The sequence below is a fragment of the Pseudophryne corroboree genome, chromosome 9, assembly GCF_028390025.1.
Source record: "Pseudophryne corroboree isolate aPseCor3 chromosome 9, aPseCor3.hap2, whole genome shotgun sequence".
Lineage (NCBI taxonomy): Eukaryota > Metazoa > Chordata > Amphibia > Anura > Myobatrachidae > Pseudophryne > Pseudophryne corroboree.
Genome location: NC_086452.1, coordinates 325,827,180 through 325,843,968, shown reverse-complemented (window position 1 = coordinate 325,843,968; position 16,789 = coordinate 325,827,180).

Sequence of the window (16,789 nt, the reverse complement as noted above, 5' to 3'; positions counted from 1 at the left end):
CTTCAGGGCTCAGAGAGTATGCGGCGCAGGGAGGGCTATGAAAGCCTTCTGCTGCACTGCTTTCATACACATCTATGCCAGTGGCCGCAGCAGCTTTTGTTCCAACTGCACCACGGCTAGGGAGTGGGGATTGTTGATGCCGGAGGGGGCAGGCGGACTGGCAGCAGGACATAGGGGGTAATTAAGACCTGATCGTAGCAGTAAATTTGTTAGCATTTGGGCAAAACCATGTGCACTGTAGGTGTGGCAGATATAACATTTGCAGAGAGAGTTAGATTTGGGTAAGTTATTTTGTGTCTGTGCAGGGTAAATACTGGCTGCTTTATTTATTTACACTGCAATTTAGATTTCAGTTTGAACACACTTCACCCAAATCTAACTCTCTCTGCACATGTTATACCTGCCCCCCCTGCAGTGCACATGGGAGGTCATTCCGAGTTGTTCGCTCGGTAAATTTCTTCGCATCGCAGCGATTTTCCGCTTAGTGCGCATGCGCAATGTTCGCACTGCGACTGCGCCAAGTAAATTTGCTATGCAGTTAGGAATTTTACTCACGGTATTTTCTTCGTTCTGGTGATCGTAGTGTGATTGACAGGAAGTGGGTGTTTCTGGGCGGAAACTGGCCGTTTTATGGGAGTGTGTGAAAAAACGCTACCGTTTCTGGGAAAAACGCGGGAGTGTCTGGAGAAACGGAGGAGTGTCTGGCCGAACGCTGGGTGTGTTTGTGACGTCAAACCAGGAACGACAAGCACTGAACTGATCGCACTGGTAGAGTAAGTTTCGAGTTACTCAGAAACTGCACAGAGAAGTCTTATCGCAACATTGCGAATCTTTCGTTCGCAATTTTAAGAAGCTAAGATTCACTCCCAGTAGGCGGCGGCTTAGCGTGTGCAAAGCTGCTAATAGCAGCTTGCGAGCGAACAACTCGGAATGACCCCCATGGTTTTGCCCAACTGCTAACAAATGTACTGCTACGATCAGGTCTGAATTACCCCCATAGGATGCTACAGTAAAAGGTTTTTTCCCCCCTATTTACATCACAGAGACTTGCTGCAGATGCAATGGCATACCCTCCAACTGTACCTTTTTGGCAGGTACAGTACCTTTTTTTATGGTCTATAACGATTTTTGGCTCTCAAACTTCCACTGAAAGTATAGGAAAAGAGGCGTGGCCACGCCACTTTACCCATGGCCATGCCCCCTTTTTAAATTTGTACCGATTTTTATGTGTAAATTGTTGGAGGTTATGTTGCTGCAGATGCAGTAGGCCTATTTAGGGTGTGGACCTGAAGCTGCAGCTCCATCAGCCCATACTTGCCTACCTTTGAAAAAGCATTTCAGGGAGATTGTGAAAGTAACACCTATCAGCGCGAATGCCGACTGCTACATTTGAGAGGCATGTCATGAAATTGGCATACATCCAAATATGAATGAGCCCCAAAAGTAGTAAGATCTACCTTTTGAAGAAAAGACACTAAAACTTTGTAGGATTTGTTTATGTATTGTGTTTTACACGAGCTTCCATATACTGTAAGTGGCCCCAAGAAACCTTATTTAAAATGCATGTAGCCATAGGGATCATTTGTAAAGAACACTCATGATCAGTTTGTAGTGAATCGGATGTCACTTGAGAACTTTGAAGATGTATTAACCTGGAGAAGGCATAAGGGGGGTAATTCCAAGTTGATCGCAGCAGGATTTTTGATAGCAATTGGGCAAAACCATGTGCACTGCAAGGGAGGCAGATATAACATGTGCAGAAAGAGTTAGATTTGGGTGGGTTACTTATTTTGTTTCTGTGCAGGGTAAATACTGGCTACTTTATTTTTACACTGCAAATTAGATTGCAGATTGAACACACCCCACAAAAATCTAACTCTCTCTGCACATGTTATATCTGCCTCCCCTGCAGTGCACATGGGGGGTAATTCCAAGTTGATCGCAGCAGGAAAGTTTTTAGCAGTTGGGCAAAACCATGTGCACTGCAGGGGAGGCAGATTTAACATGTGCAGAGAGAGTTAGATCAGGCTTGCCTACCCTCCCGCATTCAGCGGGAGGCTCCCGATTTTTTAAGGAGCCTCCCGCTGCCCCGTAAATCTTGCCAGCCCTCCCGGATTCTAGCATTACCTCCATGAAAACGCTGGGGGCGGGGCCTGCACAGGAGACGTCGCAGCCGCTCTGCTGGGCGGTAGAGCCTAGTAGTCTGAGCGGAGGCAGTGTCGGGGGAATGCCCAGCGGTGCAGCCCATACAGTGAAGCACAATGAGCCAGCAGGCAGAGCTCTGCTTCACTGTGGCTGGCCCCGCCCACCACACTCTGAGTGCACAGCATGTAACGGCCCAGCCTCCCTCTTCCTGATCCTAGATGGATGTGGCTGCCCTGACCTGCCTTCCCACACTGACCACACTGTCCCGGGGCAACAAAGCTACAGTAAGTGGGGGCGTGTGTGTGTACTGGGGTTAATATAGGGAAGGGGGGGCTTTGTATTAAGTACTTTAATGTGGTGATGTGGGTCAAATGAGGGGGTGGGGGGGGGGTTGTGTATAATCAATATGTGGTGTATAATATAATATGGTGCAGCATGTACTAGGTATAATATGAGGGGAAGAGTGGTAGTGTATAATACAATATATATTGTTGTGTGTACTGGATATATTATGGGGGAGGGGGGCTTGTGTTATGTAATATGGTGCTGGGTGCACTGGGTATAATATGAGAGGGGGTTGTGTATAAAACAATATATATGGTGCTATGTGTACTGTGTCTGTTATGGGGGAGGGGGGCTGTATGTGGTAGTGTGCACTGGGTGTGTGTGTGTGTGTGTACTGGTGCAATATATATGGTGCTATGTGTACTGAGTGTATTTTGGGCTAGGGAGGTGGGCTGTATATTATGGAATATGTGGAATATATATATTCAGTAAACAAATACAGGTGCACTTGTAAATCCAGTCCACAGGACACCAGTCCGGGCTCAAGCACATATGCTTAAAAACAGCAGCAAATCACTCCTTAAATAACTCCGAACTCCAAGAGTAAAATCTTTCTAAAAACAAGGATGAAGAGATATATTTTCTAAGCACTCCCTGAAAACGGTCAGTTGCCACCCAGAAACGCCCACTTCATGTCAATCTTCTTGCGTTCGGCTGTGCGACGGGAATCTTCGTTAGACTCTGTGCAAACCCACGATGCTCATTGTACCCGTACGACACACCTGCGCATTGTGGTGCATACGCATGCGCAGAAATGCTGATTTTTAGCCTGATCACTGCGCTGCAAACAACGGCAGCTAGCGATCAACTCGGAATGACCCCCATAGTGCAGATCAATTTTTATTAAGTAAAACAATATGACAGGACAGGTCAGACAATGATGGTAAGACTTGTACCCTGATCACTCACACTTTGGGCTGGTTACTATATGGTAGAATGTACTCCACAAGGCTAATGCTGCATACCGCCGTCCGCTACCCGGGACCATACACCGCGCCGCCGGCTGTGGATAACGTGTTGGGGCGTTGCCTGCCAGACGCTGTATTCTCAATTTGAATTGTTCATTCCGAAAGGTCCCGTGGCACGGTGTCCTGAAGGGTCACGGCTGTTATTCACAGCCGGAGGTGCGGTGTATGGTCCCGGGTAGCGGACGGTGGTATGCAGCATTAGCCTTGTGGAGTACATTCTACCATGTAGTAACCAGCCCACAGTGTGAGTGATCAGGGTACAAGTCATACCATCATTGTCTGACCTGTCCTGTCATATTGTTTTACTTAATAAAAATTGATCTGCACTATGAGCGCAATCTCTCTTCATCCTTGTTTTTAGAAATATATATATATATATATATATATATATATATACTGTATATAATATAAATTTACCCACGGTGCACGGCCAGTGTTGAAGGTGAGTGCCTGCACCTGGTCCCACTCTCCCCTCTGTGGCCCCACTCTCCTCCTTGTGGTCTCACTCTGCTCCTTGTGTCCCCCACTCTTCCCCCTGTTGCCTCCCTCCCCACTGTGTCCTCTACTCTCCCCTCTGTGGCCTCACTCTCCCACCTATGTCCCCTACTCTCCCCTCTGTGGTCCCACTCTCCCCACTGTGTCCCCCACTCTCCCCTCTGTGGTCCCACTATCCCCCCTGTGTCCCCTACTCTCCCCCCTGTTTCCTCTACTCTCCCCCCTGTGTCCCCTACTCTTCCCCGTTTTCCCCACTCCCCCCGTTTCCCCCACTCTTCCCCCTTGTGGCCTCACTCTTCCCCCTGTGTCCCCCACTCTGCTTCCTTTGTCCCCCACTCTCCCCCCTGTGACCCCACACTCCCCACTGTGTCCCCTACTCTTCCCCCTGTGGCCCTACTCTCCCTACTATGTCCCCTACTCTACCCTCTGTGGCCCCACTCTGCCCCCTGTGTCCCCTACTCTACCCCCTGTGTCCCCTACTCTACCCCCTGTGTCCCCTACTCTACCCCCTTTGTCTCCTACTCTCCCCACTGTGGCCTCACTCTCCCCCCTCATGTTCACACACCCCAGTTTTCCGTGGCCACGCCCCTTGCGTGCACACTATACCACCAAGAGTTGTTTTCTGCTTGCACCACTGCCTTAGTGGCAATAAATACGCCCAAACGTGGAGCTAGACACGCTCTTCGGGCGGAGTGTGGCACACCCTCAACAGCGCGCCGCGCAAAGCATTCTGGTACCACCTGAAATCTCCCTGAAACAAGCTTTCAAAAGTAGGCAAGTATGAGTTAGATTTGGGTGGGTTATTTTATTTCTGTGCAGGGTAAATACTGGCTGCTTTATTTTTACACTGCAAATTAGATTGCAGATTGAACACACCCCACCCAAATCTATCTCTCTCTGCACATGTTAAATCTGCCTCCCCTTCAGTGCACATGGTTTTGCCCAATTGCTAACTAAATTCCTGCTGCGATCAACTTGGAATTACCCCCATGGTTTTGCCCAATTGCTAACAAAAATCCTGCTGCGATCAACTTGGAATTACCCCCAAGGAACCAGTGATAAGTGCAAAGTTATAAATGCACCAGCCAATCAGCTCCAATATGCAAATTGACAGCTAGGACCTGATTGGCTGGTGCCTTTATCACTTCCTTATCTTCTCCAGGTTAATACATCTGCCCCATTGTGCCTTATACCAATGCAGGGAAATGGCACCGATGAGCCCATTTTAATGTATATATCTCTGATATTTTTTTTTTCTTCCAAAGAATATAACAGCTGTATAATGGGGATAAAGTGCAATCAGGGAGATTGATAGACTATTCAGGGAGTCAGGGAGATTGCTACTATTTCAGGGAGTCTCCTGCAGAATGAGGGAGGATAGGCAACTATATATCAGCCCCAATGTTAATCCTGCCCTGGAAACAGCAGCCAAAGGGCAGAGCCTCCCATTGGATGTAACCTGTGTGGGAGGGCGTTTCTCGCCCAATCAACTGTGGACTGGGTGTGATAGACCTGCTGCTAACCCAGTGAGCGCTCCTAGCCACGCCCAGCGTTATACACACAGACACAGAGTCACAGATCTGGGCTATTATATCGGAGATACTATATATATATTCAGCTGTTTTTAACAAGTGATCACTTTATAATGTGGGACACATTCAGGGTCATATGTTACCGGAGGTCAGGACCGTACTTAGGTGTGTGCTAGTGGTGCGTTGCACACAGCACATCTGCACTGCGGGCACATCCGCTGGCACACACATGTGACACAGGGCCGCACAAATAGTGCAGTGCCTGGCAACCTTATTAGCGGTGTGTCACATAGATTGGTTGCCGGGCACTGCAGCTAGTCGGCTGCAGGCTCAGTGGTAGCTGCACAGGGCTTCAGCCTGCGTTTGCTGCCCCTGCAGCGACCAGGTCTGAATTAGGCCCTAAAGGCCCATATAGACGTGCCGATGCAGGAGGGATGTGTGCTGAGCGAACCGCTCAGCACACATCTCTCCCGCCGCTCAGCACAGCGCGATCTGTGCTGAGCGTGCGGGGGGAGACGGGGGGGGCGCTCACTTCACCCAGCATGCAGGCCAATCTAGCACCAGCGATAGCGATGCACGGGGCTGCGCATCGCTATCGCTGTTAGGGCTACACTCGGAGCGATCTTGCTGAAAATCTAAGCAATCTAGTCAGATTGCTTAGATTATCGCTCCGTGTGTACCCCCCCTTAAGAGAGGAAGAGAGGATGGAAAATGTGAAAAAGTGAGGAAAACAATGGACTAACTACTAGAGATGAGCGCCTGAAATTTTTCGGGTTTTGTGTTTTGGTTTTGGGTTCGGTTCCGCGGCCGTGTTTTGGGTTCGAACGCGTTTTGGCAAAACCTCACCGAATTTTTTTTGTCGGATTCGGGTGTGTTTTGGATTCGGGTGTTTTTTTCAAAAAACACTAAAAAACAGCTTAAATCATAGAATTTGGGGGTCATTTTGATCCCAAAGTATTATTAACCTCAAAAACCATAATTTACACTCATTTTCAGTCTATTCTGAATACCTCACACCTCACAATATTATTTTTAGTCCTAAAATTTGCACCGAGGTCGCTGTGTGAGTAAGATAAGCGACCCTAGTGGCCGACACAAACACCGGGCCCATCTAGGAGTGGCACTGCAGTGTCACGCAGGATGTCCCTTCCAAAAAACCCTCCCCAAACAGCACATGACGCAAAGAAAAAAAGAGGCGCAATGAGGTAGCTGTGTGAGTAAGATTAGCGACCCTAGTGGCCGACACAAACACCGGGCCCATCTAGGAGTGGCACTGCAGTGTCACGCAGGATGGCCCTTCCAAAAAACCCTCCCCAAACAGCACATGACGCAAAGAAAAAAAGAGGCGCAATGAGGTAGCTGTGTGAGTAAGATTAGCGACCCTAGTGGCCGACACAAACACCGGGCCCATCTAGGAGTGGCACTGCAGTGTCACGCAGGATGGCCCTTCCAAAAAACCCTCCCCAAACAGCACATGACGCAAAGAAAAAAAGAGGCGCAATGAGGTAGCTGTGTGAGTAAGATTAGCGACCCTAGTGGCCGACACAAACACCGGGCCCATCTAGGAGTGGCACTGCAGTGTCACGCAGGATGGCCCTTCCAAAAAACCCTCCCCAAACAGCACATGACGCAAAGAAAAAAAGAGGCGCAATGAGGTAGCTGTGTGAGTAAGATTAGCGACCCTAGTGGCCGACACAAACACCGGGCCCATCTAGGAGTGGCACTGCAGTGTCACGCAGGATGTCCCTTCCAAAAAACCCTCCCCAAACAGCACATGACGCAAAGAAAAAAAGAGGCGCAATGAGGTAGCTGTGTGAGTAAGATTAGCGACCCTAGTGGCCGACACAAACACCGGGCCCATCTAGGAGTGGCACTGCAGTGTCACGCAGGATGTCCCTTCCAAAAAACCCTCCCCAAACAGCACATGACGCAAAGAAAAAAAGAGGCGCAATGAGGTAGCTGACTGTGTGAGTAAGATTAGCGACCCTAGTGGCCGACACAAACACCGGGCCCATCTAGGAGTGGCACTGCAGTGTCACGCAGGATGTCCCTTCCAAAAAAACCCTCCCCAATCAGCACATGATGCAAAGAAAAAGAAAAGAAAAAAGAGGTGCAAGATGGAATTGTCCTTGGGCCCTCCCACCCACCCTTATGTTGTATAAACAAAACAGGACATGCACACTTTAACCAACCCATCATTTCAGTGACAGGGTCTGCCACACGACTGTGACTGATATGACGGGTTGGTTTGGACCCCCCCCAAAAAAGAAGCAATTAATCTCTCCTTGCACAAACTGGCTCTACAGAGGCAAGATGTCCACCTCATCTTCACCCTCCGATATATCACCGTGTACATCCCCCTCCTCACAGATTATCAATTCGTCCCCACTGGAATCCACCATCTCAGCTCCCTGTGTACTTTGTGGAGGCAATTGCTGCTGGTCAATGTCTCCGCGGAGGAATTGATTATAATTCATTTTAATGAACATCATCTTCTCCACATTTTCTGGATGTAACCTCGTACGCCGATTGCTGACAAGGTGAGCGGCGGCACTAAACACTCTTTCGGAGTACACACTTGTGGGAGGGCAACTTAGGTAGAATAAAGCCAGTTTGTGCAAGGGCCTCCAAATTGCCTCTTTTTCCTGCCAGTATAAGTACGGACTGTGTGACGTGCCTACTTGGATGCGGTCACTCATATAATCCTCCACCATTCTATCAATGTTGAGAGAATCATATGCAGTGACAGTAGACGACATGTCCGTAATCGTTGTCAGGTCCTTCAGTCCGGACCAGATGTCAGCATCAGCAGTTGCTCCAGACTGCCCTGCATCACCGCCAGCGGGTGGGCTCGGAATTCTGAGCCTTTTCCTCGCACCCCCAGTTGCGGGAGAATGTGAAGGAGGAGATGTTGACAGGTCGCGTTCCGCTTGACTTGACAATTTTGTCACCAGCAGGTCTTTCAACCCCAGCAGACCTGTGTCTGCCGGAAAGAGAGATCCAAGGTAGGCTTTAAATCTAGGATCGAGCACGGTGGCCAAAATGTAGTGCTCTGATTTCAACAGATTGACCACCCGTGAATCCTTGTTAAGCGAATTAAGGGCTGCATCCACAAGTCCCACATGCCTAGCGGAATCGCTCCCTTTTAGCTCCTTCTTCAATGCCTCCAGCTTCTTCTGCAAAAGCCTGATGAGGGGAATGACCTGACTCAGGCTGGCAGTGTCTGAACTGACTTCACGTGTGGCAAGTTCAAAGGGCATCAGAACCTTGCACAACGTTGAAATCATTCTCCACTGCACTTGAGACAGGTGCATTCCATCTCCTATATCGTGCTCAATTGTATAGGCTTGAATGGCCTTTTGCTGCTCCTCCAACCTCTGAAGCATATAGAGGGTTGAATTCCACCTCGTTACCACTTCTTGCTTCAGATGATGGCAGGGCAGGTTCAGTAGTTTTTGGTGGTGCTCCAGTCTTCTGTACGTGGTGCCTGTACGCCGAAAGTGTCCCGCAATTTTTCTGGCCACCGACAGCATCTCTTGCACGCCCCTGTCGTTTTTTAAAAAATTCTGCACCACCAAATTCAAGGTATGTGCAAAACATGGGACGTGCTGGAATTTGCCCATATTTAATGCACACACAATATTGCTGGCGTTGTCCGATGCCACAAATCCACAGGAGAGTCCAATTGGGGTAAGCCATTCCGCGATGATCTTCCTCAGTTGCCGTAAGAGGTTTTCAGCTGTGTGCGTATTCTGGAAAGCGGTGATACAAAGCGTAGCCTGCCTAGGAAAGAGTTGGCGTTTGCGAGATGCTGCTACTGGTGCCGCCGCTGCTGTTCTTGCGGCGGGAGTCCATACATCTACCCAGTGGGCTGTCACAGTCATATAGTCCTGACCCTGCCCTGCTCCACTTGTCCACATGTCCGTGGTTAAGTGGACATTGGGTACAACTGCATTTTTTAGGAGACTGGTGAGTCTTTTTCTGACGTCCGTGTACATTCTCGGTATCGCCTGCCTAGAGAAGTGGAACCTAGATGGTATTTGGTAACGGGGGCACACTGCCTCAATAAATTGTCTAGTTCCCTGTGAACTAACGGCGGATACCGGACGCACGTCTAACACCAACATAGTTGTCAAGGACTCAGTTATCCGCTTTGCAGTAGGATGACTGCTGTGATAGTTCATCTTCCTCGCAAAGGACTGTTGAACAGTCAATTGCTTACTGGAAGTAGTACAAGTGGGCTTACGACTTCCCCTCTGGGATGACCATCGACTCCCAGCGGCAACAACAGCAGCGCCAGCAGCAGTAGGCGTTACACGCAAGGATGCATCGGAGGAATCCCAGGCAGGAGAGGACTCGTCAGACTTGCCAGTGACATGGCCTGCAGGACTATTGGCATTCCTGGGGAAGGAGGAAATTGACACTGAGGGAGTTGGTGGGGTGGTTTGCGTGAGCTTGGTTACAAGAGGAAGGGATTTACTGGTCAGTGGACTGCTTCCGCTGTCACCCAAAGTTTTTGAACTTGTCACTGACTTATTATGAATGCGCTGCAGGTGACGTATAAGGGAGGATGTTCCGAGGTGGTTAACGTCCTTACCCCTACTTATTACAGCTTGACAAAGGGAACACACGGCTTGACACCTGTTGTCCGCATTTCTGTTGAAATACCTCCACACCGAAGAGCTGATTTTTTTGGTATTTTCACCTGGCATGTCAACGGCCATATTCCTCCCACGGACAACAGGTGTCTCCCCGGGTGCCTGACTTAAACAAACCACCTCACCATCAGAATCCTCCTGGTCAATTTCCTCCCCAGCGCCAGCAACACCCATATCCTCCTCATCCTGGTGTACTTCAACACTGACATCTTCAATCTGACTATCAGGAACTGGACTGCGGGTGCTCCTTCCAGCACTTGCAGGGGGCGTGCAAATGGTGGAAGGCGCATGCTCTTCACGTCCAGTGTTGGGAAGGTCAGGCATCGCAACCGACACAATTGGACTCTCCTTGTGGATTTGGGATTTCAAAGAACGCACAGTTCTTTGCGGTGCTTTTGCCAGCTTGAGTCTTTTCAGTTTTCTAGCGAGAGGCTGAGTGCTTCCATCCTCATGTGAAGCTGAACCACTAGCCATGAACATAGGCCAGGGCCTCAGCCGTTCCTTGCCACTCCGTGTGGTAAATGGCATATTGGCAAGTTTACGCTTCTCCTCCGACAATTTTATTTTAGGTTTTGGAGTCCTTTTTTTACTGATATTTGGTGTTTTGGTTTTGACATGCTCTGTACTATGCCATTGGGCATCGGCCTTGGCAGACGACGTTGCTGGCATTTCATCGTCTCGGCCATGACTAGTGGCAGCAGCTTCAGCACGAGGTGGAAGTGGATCTTGATCTTTCCCTAATTTTGGAACCTCAACATTTTTGTTCTCCATATTTTAATAGGCACAACTAAAAGGCACCTCAGGTAAACAATGGAGATGGATGGATTGGATACTAGTATACAATTATGGACGGGCTGCCGAGTGCCGACACAGAGGTAGCCACAGCCGTGAACTACCGCACTGTACTGTGTCTGCTGCTAATATATAGACTGGTTGATAAAGAGATAGTATACTCGTAACTAGTATGTATGTATAAAGAAAGAAAAAAAAACCACGGTTAGGTGGTATATACAATTATGGACGGGCTGCCGAGTGCCGACACAGAGGTAGCCACAGCCGTGAACTACCGCACTGTACTGTGTCTGCTGCTAATATATAGACTGGTTGATAAAGAGATAGTATACTCGTAACTAGTATGTATGTATAAAGAAAGAAAAAAAAACCACGGTTAGGTGGTATATACAATTATGGACGGGCTGCCGAGTGCCGACACAGAGGTAGCCACAGCCGTGAACTACCGCACTGTACTGTGTCTGCTGCTAATATATAGACTGGTTGATAAAGAGATAGTATACTCGTAACTAGTATGTATGTATAAAGAAAGAAAAAAAAACCACGGTTAGGTGGTATATACAATTATGGACGGGCTGCCGAGTGCCGACACAGAGGTAGCCACAGCCGTGAACTACCGCACTGTACTGTGTCTGCTGCTAATATATAGACTGGTTGATAAAGAGATAGTATACTCGTAACTAGTATGTATGTATAAAGAAAGAAAAAAAAACCACGGTTAGGTGGTATATACAATTATGGACGGGCTGCCGAGTGCCGACACAGAGGTAGCCACAGCCGTGAACTACCGCACTGTACTGTGTCTGCTGCTAATATATAGACTGGTTGATAAAGAGATAGTATACTCGTAACTAGTATGTATGTATAAAGAAAGAAAAAAAAACCACGGTTAGGTGGTATATACAATTATGGACGGGCTGCCGAGTGCCGACACAGAGGTAGCCACAGCCGTGAACTACTGCACTGTACTGTGTCTGCTGCTAATATATAGACTGGTTGATAAAGAGATAGTATACTCGTAACTAGTATGTATGTATAAAGAAAGAAAAAAAAACCACGGTTAGGTGGTATATACAATTATGGACGGGCTGCCGAGTGCCGACACAGAGGTAGCCACAGCCGTGAACTACCGCACTGTACTGTGTCTGCTGCTAATATATAGACTGGTTGATAAAGAGATAGTATACTCGTAACTAGTATGTATGTATAAAGAAAGAAAAAAAAACCACGGTTAGGTGGTATATACAATTATGGACGGGCTGCCGAGTGCCGACACAGAGGTAGCCACAGCCGTGAACTACCGCACTGTACTGTGTCTGCTGCTAATATATAGACTGGTTGATAAAGAGATAGTATACTCGTAACTAGTATGTATGTATAAAGAAAGAAAAAAAAACCACGGTTAGGTGGTATATACAATTATGGACGGGCTGCCGAGTGCCGACACAGAGGTAGCCACAGCCGTGAACTACCGCACTGTACTGTGTCTGCTGCTAATATATAGACTGGTTGATAAAGAGATAGTATACTCGTAACTAGTATGTATGTATGTATAAAGAAAGAAAAAAAAACCACGGTTAGGTGGTATATACAATTATGGACGGGCTGCCGAGTGCCGACACAGAGGTAGCCACAGCCGTGAACTACCGCACTGTACTGTGTCTGCTGCTAATATATAGACTGGTTGATAAAGAGATAGTATACTCGTAACTAGTATGTATGTATAAAGAAAGAAAAAAAAACCACGGTTAGGTGGTATATACAATTATGGACGGGCTGCCGAGTGCCGACACAGAGGTAGCCACAGCCGTGAACTACCGCACTGTACTGTGTCTGCTGCTAATATATAGACTGGTTGATAAAGAGATAGTATACTCGTAACTAGTATGTATGTATAAAGAAAGAAAAAAAAACCACGGTTAGGTGGTATATACAATTATGGACGGGCTGCCGAGTGCCGACACAGAGGTAGCCACAGCCGTGAACTACCGCACTGTACTGTGTCTGCTGCTAATATAGACTGGTTGATAAAGAGATAGTATACTCGTAACTAGTATGTATGTATAAAGAAAGAAAAAAAAACCACGGTTAGGTGGTATATACAATTATGGACGGGCTGCCGAGTGCCGACACAGAGGTAGCCACAGCCGTGAACTACCGCACTGTACTGTGTCTGCTGCTAATATATAGACTGGTTGATAAAGAGATAGTATACTCGTAACTAGTATGTATGTATAAAGAAAGAAAAAAAAACCACGGTTAGGTGGTATATACAATTATGGACGGGCTGCCGAGTGCCGACACAGAGGTAGCCACAGCCGTGAACTACCGCACTGTACTGTGTCTGCTGCTAATATAGACTGGTTGATAAAGAGATAGTATACTACTAATATTATATACTGGTGGTCAGGTCACTGGTCACTAGTCACACTGGCAGTGGCACTCCTGCAGCAAAAGTGTGCACTGTTTAATTTTAATATAATATTATGTACTCCTGGCTCCTGCTATAACCTATAACTGGCACTGCAGTAGTGCTCCCCAGTCTCCCCCACAATTATAAGCTGTGTGAGCTGAGCAGTCAGACAGATATATAATATATATAGATGATGCAGCACACTGGCCTGAGCCTGAGCAGTGCACACAGATATGGTATGTGACTGACTGAGTCACTGTGTGTATCGCTTTTTTCAGGCAGAGAACGGATATATTAAATAAACTGCACTGTGTGTCTGGTGGTCACTCACTATATAATATATTATGTACTCCTGGCTCCTGCTATAACCTATAACTGGCACTGCAGTAGTGCTCCCCAGTCTCCCCCACAATTATAAGCTGTGTGAGCTGAGCAGTCAGACAGATATATAACATTATATATAGATAATAGATGATGCAGCACACTGGCCTGAGCCTGAGCAGTGCACACAGATATGGTATGTGACTGAGTCACTGTGTGCTGTGTATCGCTTTTTTCAGGCAGAGAACGGATTATAAATAAAAGTGGTGGTCACTGGTCACTATCAGCAAAACTCTGCACTGTACACTACTGAGTACTCCTAATGCTCCCCAAAATTAGTAAATCAAGTGTCTAAACGGAGAGGACGCCAGCCACGTCCTCTCCCTATCAATCTCAATGCACGTGTGAAAATGGCGGCGACGCGCGGCTCCTTATATAGAATCCGAGTCTCGCGATAGAATCCGAGCCTCGCGAGAATCCGACAGCGTCATGATGACGTTCGGGCGCGCTCGGGTTAACCGAGCAAGGCGGGAAGATCCGAGTCGCTCGGACCCGTGAAAAAAAACATGAAGTTCTGGCGGGTTCGGATTCAGAGAAACCGAACCCGCTCATCTCTACTAACTACAAAGAATGGCATTATCAAGCTATCACAAAACAAATGTGATTGAAACAGTGTTAAAAATGTTTGTCATGCTTGTCATTTGCCCCAAATAAAGCTCAGTGGCTTTAATCTGTTTGCAGATGCTAATACATTTATTTGGATTACAGGTATTTTGCAAGGCAGGATAGCAAGAATAATACATTATCAGAACTTTTGAAAATAATGAAAAAAGTTACAGGTTTGAAAACAAAAACAACTTTCTTTCCTCTTATATCAAAGGGAAATTATAGAGACCTTTTCAAAACTAGTACAGATGGATTTTAATATGCACAAGGATGCATCTAATTAACATAATAATTTACTAATATCCCTTTTCCACCAACTAATAACCCAGGTTATTGCCAGGGCAACCAGGTTATTGATTGGTTTAAAGGGGTCCAGTTACCTGGGAAACTGACCCCGGTAGCCTGCGGTGTAAACAGATGATGCTAAAAACCTATAGAGAGCCAACTCACCAGCGCTTAGAGATGATGTCATCTCCAAGAGCCGGCAGAGGGAAGACTCACCAATAACCTGTGCTCAGCCTTAGGTGTGAATGGGGTTTCAAGCTGCTGTAACACGGCTGGAAACTGTGTTCAATTATCCAAGTCAAACCTGGGTTTTTGGTGGAAAAGGGTTATAAGGGAAGAAAAGAAAGCAACTCAGGTGTGAGTAATCAGGAGTAATCAGGAGGGGGAGGGGCTGATTGAAGCAGCTGGGTGAGCCTATATAAGCAGTGACTAAACTCTTTGAGCCTGCTCTGTGGGGCTGGTCTCTTCCAAGTGCTGCTGGGATTTCTAAATGTGAGTTGGAAACAGTAAAAAGGTGAACTCTTATTAATCTCTGTCTATCCATATAGAGATAGTAATTTTGTGAGAGAAAGTAATCTGATTCTGATTGATTGTTTGTATCTATACTGTTTCTTTTTGTTTTAATATATCTGTACTGGGTTTTTTTGTTTGTTTTTTTCCTTTTGGAGGGAAAAAAATAAAAAAAACAAATAAAGTGTGAGGTGATAGCCAGAGGGGTTAACTCAGGTGTGAGTAATCAGGAGTAATCAGGAGGGGGAGGGGCTGATTGAAGCAGCTGGGTGAGCCTATATAAGCAGTGACTAGACTCTTTGAGCCTGCTCTGTGGGGCTGGTCTCTTCCAAGTGCTGCTGGGATTTCTAAGTGTGAGTTGGAAACAGTAAAAAGGGGAACTCTTATTAATCTCTGTCTATCCATATAGAGATAGTAATTTTGTGAGAGAAAGTAATCTGATTCTGATTGATTGTTTGTATCTATACTGTTTCTTTTTGTTTTAATATATCTGTACTGGGTTTTTTTTGTTTTTTTTTTCCTTTTGGAGGGAAAAAAATAAAAAAAACAAATAAAGTGTGAGGTGATAGCCAGAGGGGTTAACTCAGGTGTGAGTAATCAGGAGTAATCAGGAGGGGGAGGGGCTGATTGAAGCAGCTGGGTGAGCCTATATAAGCAGTGACTAGACTCTTTGAGCCTGCTCTGTGGGGCTGGTCTCTTCCAAGTGCTGCTGGGATTTCTAAGTGTGAGTTGGAAACAGTAAAAAGGTGAACTCTTATTAATCTCTGTCTATCCATATAGAGATAGTAATTTTGTGAGAGAAAGTAATCTGATTCTGATTGACTGTTTGTATCTATACTGTTTCTTTTTGTTTTAATATATCTGTACTGGGTTTTTTTTTTTTTTTTTTTTCCTTTTGGAGGGAAAAAAATAAAAAAAACAAATAAAGTGTGAGGTGATAGCCAGAGGGGTTAACTCAGGTGTGAGTAATCAGGAGTAATCAGGAGGGGGAGGGGCTGATTGAAGCAGCTGGGTGAGCCTATATAAGCAGTGACTAGACTCTTTGAGCCTGCTCTGTGGGGCTGGTCTCTTCCAAGTGCTGCTGGGATTTCTAAGTGTGAGTTGGAAACAGTAAAAAGGTGAACTCTTATTAATCTCTGTCTATCCATATAGAGATAGTAATTTTGTGAGAGAAAGTAATCTGATTCTGATTGATTGTTTGTATCTATACTGTTTCTTTTTGTTTTAATATATCTGTACTGGGTTTTTTTTGTTTTTGTTTTTCCTTTTGGAGGGAAAAAAATAAAAAAAACAAATAAAGTGTGAGGTGATAGCCAGAGGGGTTAACTCAGGTGTGAGTAATCAGGAGTAATCAGGAGGGGGAGGGGCTGATTGAAGCAGCTGGGTGAGCCTATATAAGCAGTGACTAGACTCTTTGAGCCTGCTCTGTGGGGCTGGTCTCTTCCAAGTGCTGCTGGGATTTCTAAGTGTGAGTTGGAAACAGTAAAAAGGTGAACTCTTATTAATCTCTGTCTATCCATATAGAGATAGTAATTTTGTGAGAGAAAGTAATCTGATTCTGATTGATTGTTTGTATCTATACTGTTTCTTTTTGTTTTAATATATCTGTACTGGGTTTTTTTTGTTTTTTTTTTCCTTTTGGAGGGAAAAAAATAAAAA